At 46.3% G+C, this 7,716-nt stretch overlaps 1 pseudogene; it reads right to left on the bottom strand.

Annotated features, from left to right (window-relative positions):
- Nucleotides 1–4,285: 4,285 nt before the first annotated feature.
- Nucleotides 4,286–7,502, bottom strand: LOC149854024 (uncharacterized; annotated as a pseudogene).
- Between the last annotated feature and the right edge of the window lie 214 nt (nucleotides 7,503–7,716).

Below are 7,716 nucleotides of genomic sequence, written 5' to 3'. Positions count from 1 at the left end.
TGGAATTACAGCATGTCAAAGTAGCCTCCCTGCTCATGTCTACGCACCCCTAAGGTCCACTTGAGCACCTAATACATAGAAAAAGATCTGACCTATGCTGTTTGCCTGTGATCATTTAACCAAGTGATTAAAATCACTCTTTAACAGCTCCTTGTCCTCCTCCTCATATTCTAGCCCACTAGTTTTTCTGTTACCTGCAAACTTTACAAGCAAAGATTTTATACCATCTAGATCGCTGATAAAAATAATAAATGGTATGGAATTAAGAACAGCTATGTGAAAGACTGAAATTAGTAAGTAACTCTCACTGAAATCTCATTAACAACTACATTTTGAAACAGATCGCTGAGCCTGTTTTTAATCCATCTCATGTGTTTCCCCCATTAATTTGATATCACACAAGCTTTTTAAGCAAAATGTAATGTAAAACCAAGTATACTGACTTAGAGAAATCCAGGCATAGTATCTACTTGACTTTATTGGCTGAACTTGTACTCTTGTCAAGACAAAGGCAACAGATTTGTTTGAAAAGACTTAACTTTCAGGATAACATGTTGAGTCATGAAATATATATATTTTCGGCCTCTGATTCTTTATCCATAGACTACAGAATCTGATGCATGATTTTAACTATGTCAGGTTTACAGGACCGTTAGGTCATATCATTTATTCTTTTTAAATATTGGAAAACTTTTGCAAACACCGAATCCTTTGGAATTTCATTAATTTTCCAAGACTTATTAAAAGTCAATATTAGTGTTTGAGAGAGAGAGATAGTTAGTTCCTTTCAAATTCTTGTGTGTAATTTACTCAGGCCAGTTGATCTGGAAAAAAACTATGCTTATTTTAGTATACTCTGCCTCACATCCTTCTTTTTTACAGCTGGTAAATTTTCCATTGTGTAGGCTGCCCTTTGCCTTGTTCCAAATCAGAACAGAGTAACTAACTAAACACTTCTGCTTTTTCTATATCACATTAACATTTTACCACCTACACCTAACCTAAGAACCTAGCCTAGGTTAGGGATTTTTTTTCCCTAATGTATTTTAAAATGCTATCTTATTATCATTAACTTTATTGTCTAGTGATATCTTCTTGATTCCTTTGGCTTCCCTAATCAAACATCTACATATTTTAATTTCTAAGAGATATTAATTGCCAGTTACTTCTATTTTTTCCCATCCTTTATATACCTTTTTATTATTATTGCTGTTTTCCTTCTCTTGCTTCCCACCTGCTATTACTGTTTTGGGTTTGTAGAATCATGACTGTGTAATCATCCACTAAATGCCCTTTAACAAGTCTGAGTTTTTGTTAACACTTTCTACTTGAAATTTTTGTGCCTGGTCAGTTATGCCAACTATTGCTTGGAGCTTTGGAAAATTGGACTTTTTAGTGTTCAATGTAAACAGTTTGCTGGTGGTGCCATATTCTGTTTGCACAAAGTAAATTTAAGGCCATGGGATGCATTGGTACCAAAATAAGCATTATTTTTTAGATTAGCAATTAACCCTTATTTGTCTGCAAGACTGAGGTCCAGTATTTGTTGACTCCGTGATTGTGAGTCATGGAAGCTCCACTGCATTCTTCTCTCAGGCTGCCTGTGCTCCTATCTCCAAGTTCTATGCAAGTCGCTCCAGAGGCTTCGCACCAGCCAATCCGCCACTTTGGTGAATACTTTTGCCCAGTTCTGTTCCCACCACTTACAAGAAATCCAGCTGGAATCAGCAGGCCAGAATTTGCTCCCATCAAAGTCAATGGAACTATTGGTGTAAGGCAAGTAGGATTTGGCTTTTTAAGTTAGTGGGCCCATTAGGACTTACTCTATTTAATACTTTGAGGCTGCACAGGTAAGGATGAGAATGATAAGATATTATCAGGTGCAATAAGAACAGGAGATCTTTCATTCTGTAACCCATCACTGGCCCCTATGACATGTCACTGCCCTCTAATATTAGGACTGCTTCCAGGTGGGATGAATATCCCTACACATTCAATGGCTACTAAAAGCAAAGTCCAGGGTGAAGGTTCATATATTGCAGCGGCACACAATTCAGCCTTTATGGAGAATTATTTGCAAGGTCTCCTTCCTAGTGGAAGGCCACCATGAGTGGGATCTGCTGTAAGAAGTGAGCCCTCAGCATGTTTGCAAGCAAGAAACTGGAGCATACCAAAGACATATTCAAGTTAATAGATTGATAGATATTGGGGTTGGAAGGGACCTCAGCAGAACATGGAGTCTGACCCCCTACCTTCAGGCAGGAAAGAGTGCTGGGGCCAGAGACCCCAATCAGGTGCTTGTCCAGTCTCCTCTTAAAGACCCTCAAAATAAGGGAGAGCACCACCTCCCTTGGAAGTCCATTCCAGATTCTGGCAACCCTAACGATAAAGAAGTTCTTCCTGAGCTCTAGCCTAAATCTGCTCTCTGTCAGTTTGTGGCCGTTATTTCTAGTTACTCCAAGGGGTACCCTGGTAAACAGAGCATCTCCTATCCCTTGCTGTGCCCCCCCGGATGAATCTGTAGATCCCCTCTCAGCCTTCTCTTGTGGACGCTGAAGAGATTCATGTCCCTCAATCTCTCCTCGTAGGGCCTTACCTGCAGGCCCCTAACCATATGAGTGGCCCTCCTCTAGACCCTCTCAAGGTTATCCACATCCCTCTTGAAGTGCAGCGCCCAAAACTGGACACAGTACTCCAGCTGCGGCCTCACCAGTACCACATAGAGGGGGAGGATCACCTCCTTGGATCTGCTCGAGATGCACCTGCTAATGCATGATGAAGTGCAGTTAGCTTTAGTGATCACTTCATCACATTGATGACTATGTTCATCTTGGAGTCAACTATGACTGAGATCCCTTTCTGCTACAGTGCTGCTGAGAGAGTCCTCCTCCAGCCTGTAAGTGTGTTGGTGATTCCTTCTCCCTATGTGCAGTACTTTGCATTTGTCCTTGTTGAATTGGATCCTATTCTGCTCTGCCCACTTCTCCAACCTGTCCAGATCTACCTGGATTCGCTCCCTGCCCACTAGTGTGTCTCCTTTACCCCATAATTTGGTGTCATTCACGAATTTGGACAGAGTGCTCTCCAAGCTGTCATCCAAGTCACTGATGAAAACATTGAACAACACTGGTCCAAGAATCAAACCTTAGGGAACTCCACTGCCCACATCTTTCCAGGTCGATGCCTACACGTCCACCCCCACCCTCTGGGTGCATCCTATTAGCCAATTTGCCACCCACCTGTCCGTGTAATCATCAGCATCACAGCCACTCAGTTTATCTGTGAGAATAGGATGAGATACCGCATCAAAGGCCTTCTTAAAATCCAGGTAGATGACATCTACATTGTCCCCTGTATCTAAGCATTTTGTGACCTGGTCATAAAAAGAAACAAGGTTAGTCAGGCAGGATCTACCTCCTACAAACCTGTGCTAATTGCCTCTCTGCATTATTTTTCCCGCTGGACTCCCACAAATGTGATCCTTATAATTTTTTCGAAGGTTTTCCCAAGGACAGAGGCTAGAGGCTAGAGGCTAACTGGCCTATAGTTACCTGAATCCTCCTTCCTCCCCTTCTTGAAAATAGGGACCACACTGGCCCTTTTCCAATCCTCTGGGACCTGACCTGAGCACCGTAAGTGCTCAAACAACCGTGCCAGTGGTTCTGCTATGACACTGGCCAATTCCTTCAGCACCCTTGGATGACTATCATCCGGGCCTGCTGACTTAAATACATCCAGCCCCTCCAAGTGTCCCTTCACTAAATCAATGCTATCAGTTGGTGGGCTGGTTTCCCTCCTGTGCTCATCTAGAAGGACTGTTATTGTCTTTAATTTTCATTGCCAGCCTACGTTCCGTGGCAGCTTTGGCCTTTCTGACTGCCTCCCCGCAAGTGCGAGCCAAGTAGGTATACTCCTCCTTGGTAGCTACCCCCTGCTTCCATAGCCTGTATGCCTCTTTTTTCTCCCCTAGGCTTTTCTGGAATTCCCTGTTCAGCCCAGAGACCCCTTTGCCCCCTTTTCATGCACAATAGGATTGTCTCTTTCTGCGCCCAAAGGATCGCTCCCTTTAGGAATGACCACACTTCCTGGACTCCCCATCTCACCAATGCTCCTGATCATCAGTCCCTCACTAACTAATATCCTGAGCATGTTGATGTTGGCCTTTCTGAAGTCTAGCACTTCTGCCCTACTGGTTATCTTTCCCACCCTTTGCTGGATAGTAAATTAAATCAATTAATAGTCACTATCCCCTAGGTTACCTTGTATCTACAGATCTCCTACCAGGTCATCCCCTGTAGCCAACACCAAGTCCAGTAAGGTATTTCCCATAGTGGGACTGTATAACATCTGCGTTAGGTGAAGGTCCTGTATGCAGGTTAAAAACCTGTGTGAACTGTTAGACCTGGCTGACTGCTCCCAGCAGATGTCAGGGTAGTTTAGGTCACCCATGACAGCCATGTCCCTTGACTGTCTGGTCTCTGAGAGCTGCCCTGACAATTCTAGGTCTAGTCCATCCTCCTGTTGTGGTGGTCTATAGTAGACCCCCACTACCAAGTCCCTTTCCCCATGCCCCCTTTGTATTCTGACCCACAGTACCTCAATATGCCCCTCCTCTGGTCCCATCTTGATTATAAAAGATGTATATTGCTCCTTAACATAGAGAGCAACACCCTCTTCTCCCCCATTTTCCCCCTACTCTGTCGCATCTGTACAGGCTATATCCCTCAATGCCTACTGCCCAATCATGGGTAGGGACCTACCAGGTTTCAGTTAGCCCAACCAGGTCAAAGTTTTTGTTTGCAAGCAGGAGTGTGAGTTCCTCCTGCTTTTTCCCCATGCTCCTAGCAGTGTTATAAAGACACTTAAGCCCCAAAATGGGTGCCCTTGCTACCCCCCTGTCCTGATGCTTACTACTTACATGGGCTGTTCCAGCACATGGCTCGTGGTTTGTTGATCCTAGGTTCCCTCTGTCCTTTGCATCCCTATCCCCCAATGAACCTAGTTTAAGCCCTGCATAGGAGATCAGCCAACCTGTAAGAGAACAGACTCTTACCTTTTGAAGTGAGATAAAGACCATCAAGCCCCAGGATGCCCTTTTTGTGGAAGTGCAGATTGTGTTCTAAGAAGCCAAAACCTGTGTGATGGCACCAACTCTGAAGCTGCAGGTTGACTTCTCTGATGCAGGTGTCTTGGTGCTGGCCACGACAGCTAACCAGGAGGATTGATGAGAAGACCACCTGTGCCCCTGACTTTCTAAGCCTGGCCTCCAGGGCCCTGTAGTTACTCATGATATGGTCTAGACTACTCCTGGCCACACCATTTGTGCCCACATGGATGAGGACCGTGGGATAGTAATCAGTGGGCTGAATTAACTCAGGAATCCTTGTAGCAATGTCCCAGATCCAGGCTCTTGGTAGGCAGCACACTTCCCTCGCCATGGGATGCAGATGACAGATGGCTCCCTCCATTCCTCTCAGGAAGAAGTTGCCCACCACGATGACTCGGTGTCTCTTCCTCTGGCTGTCTGGTTTTCCCTCAGCCTGCACGGTGGTGGATGTGGGTATGACTTCCTCTACTGCCCTTCCCTTCAGTGCTGCCAGAGCCTCATATCTGTCCCCCGGTTACACTGGGGGGGTTGTCTCAGCAGTGTGATGCCTAGCTCTGGAGGTGACCATCTTCCATACATCCGCATCAGGCCTCTCCCATGTTGTCTCACCTCTAGGTGACCGTGTCTGCAAAGAATGAAAGTACCCATCAATCTCATCCTCTGCAGCTCTGATCCCACGCAGCCTGCTAACCTCTGCCCGGAGTTCCCTCACCTGCCCCTCCAGGGCCTCGATCTAATCTGGAGCTCCAGACTGGGTTTCTGCTTCTATCCAGCCAAAGAGGCTCCGAAGCTTCAGAGCTGCCTCGGAGATCTGGCCATAGGGTATAATGGGGGACCAGTGAAATATCTATAACATTGTTTTGTGTCTGATTTGAATGAAACTTTCAGGAATGGTAGCCTCCACTGAGAGCATAAAGCCTACCAAGTTTCAAGAAGATCAGTGCAGGGATTCAGGGGAACTGCACCCCAAATTCTTGAAAACAAAAGTCATGTCACATGTATGTGTTACATCACAGGGGGGTGAAAACTACAGAGGTGGTGGACCCTGGTAAACCACAAAGCCTGCCAAGTTTCAAGAAGACTGGTTCAGGGATTTGGGGAGAACTGCACCTCAAGCTTCTGACAGGCAAAGCTCATGACACAGATGACCCTGTGGGCTACGGCGCAGCAGGCTGAAAACTGTGGGGGTTGTGGCCCCTACTCAGGCCACAAAGCCTGCCAGGTTTCAAGGAGATAAGTGCAGGGGTTTGGGGGGAACTGCACCTCAAGCTGCAGATAAGCAAATCCCATGACATGGGTGGCACCATGTGTGTTAAGGCGCAGCAGGGTGAAAGCTACAGGGATGCTAGCCCCTGCTGCAGCGACAAAGCCTGCCAGCTGTTGAGGAGATGGGTGCAGGGGTTCTGGGGTCTGTGGCCCTGCACCTCTAGCTGCTGACAGGCAAAACTTGTGACATGGGTGCTTGTGAAACTGACTGTGTCTGTTTTGGGGTGGGATGGGGAACTACTGCATGCCTGGCTGCTAAGCTACTGTGTTACTAGTTACCAATCAATCATGATTCACTCAGGGACCAGCTCAATACACAGTAGCTAGCTAATGTAGCCAGTTAATTAGCAACAATTAACACCTACAAAAACACAGACTAAGAAGAGGAAATAATCAATACAGATAATCAACTACCCCAAGACAGAGACAGTCAGTTGCACAAGCACCCATGTCACGAGTTTTGCCCATGACCAGCCAGAGGTGAAGGGCCCCAGAACCCCGCCGCACCGATCTCCTCCACAGCTGTCAGGTTTTGTGGCCGCAGCAGGGACCACCATCCCTGCAACTTTCACCCTGCTGCACCTTAACACATGCAGTGTCACCCATGTCACGAGTTCTGCTTGTCCGCAACTTGCGGTGCAGTTCCCCCCAAACCCTTGCATCAATCTTCTTAAAACTTGGCAGGCTTTGTGGCCCCACCAGGGGCTAGTACCCCTGCAGCTTTCACACCCCTGTGGTATAACATACACGTGACTTGAGTTTTGCTTTCAGGAATTTGGGGTGCAGCTCCCCCCAAACCTCTGCACCAATCTTCTTGAAACTTGGTAAGCTTCATGCTCTCAGTGGAGGCTACCAATCCTGAAAGTTTCTTCCAAATCAGACAAAAAACACTAACGTTATAGCTATTTTATTGATTCCTCATTATACTCTATGGCTGAATCGCTGAATTGGCTCTGAATCTTTTCCGAAGTATTTTGGAAGCTCTGAATTGATTCGGAAAGCCTAAAACTTCCAGCAATTCAATTCAGATTCATAGATTAAGCCTCTGAATCATCCAAATCATCTCCGAATCCAAATCATGATCCGAAGTTTTGCACAGCCCTACTGCACACCGAGTCCTTACCGGCATAGAAAGACTCCTCCTATTCCATATACACAAAGTCTTTGTCCGAGGCGTCTGATGCCTAGGGTCTTGGGCCCCTCCTGTGCACCCTCCTGTGTGAACTGCCATGCAAACTCCAGTATATCCCTGAAGAGCGCACCTGTTTCCCCAGCCTGCTCATACGGCTCCCACCCAGCTCAGCTATCTCTAAACAGGAGGGTGGAAAAAAAACCCTTCCCAA

The sequence above is a fragment of the Crocodylus siamensis genome, chromosome 13 (assembly GCF_052110815.1).
Source record: "Crocodylus siamensis isolate JL-2025a chromosome 13, ASM5211081v1, whole genome shotgun sequence".
Lineage (NCBI taxonomy): Eukaryota > Metazoa > Chordata > Crocodylia > Crocodylidae > Crocodylus > Crocodylus siamensis.
This window is presented reverse-complemented; position numbering and strand designations above follow the sequence as displayed.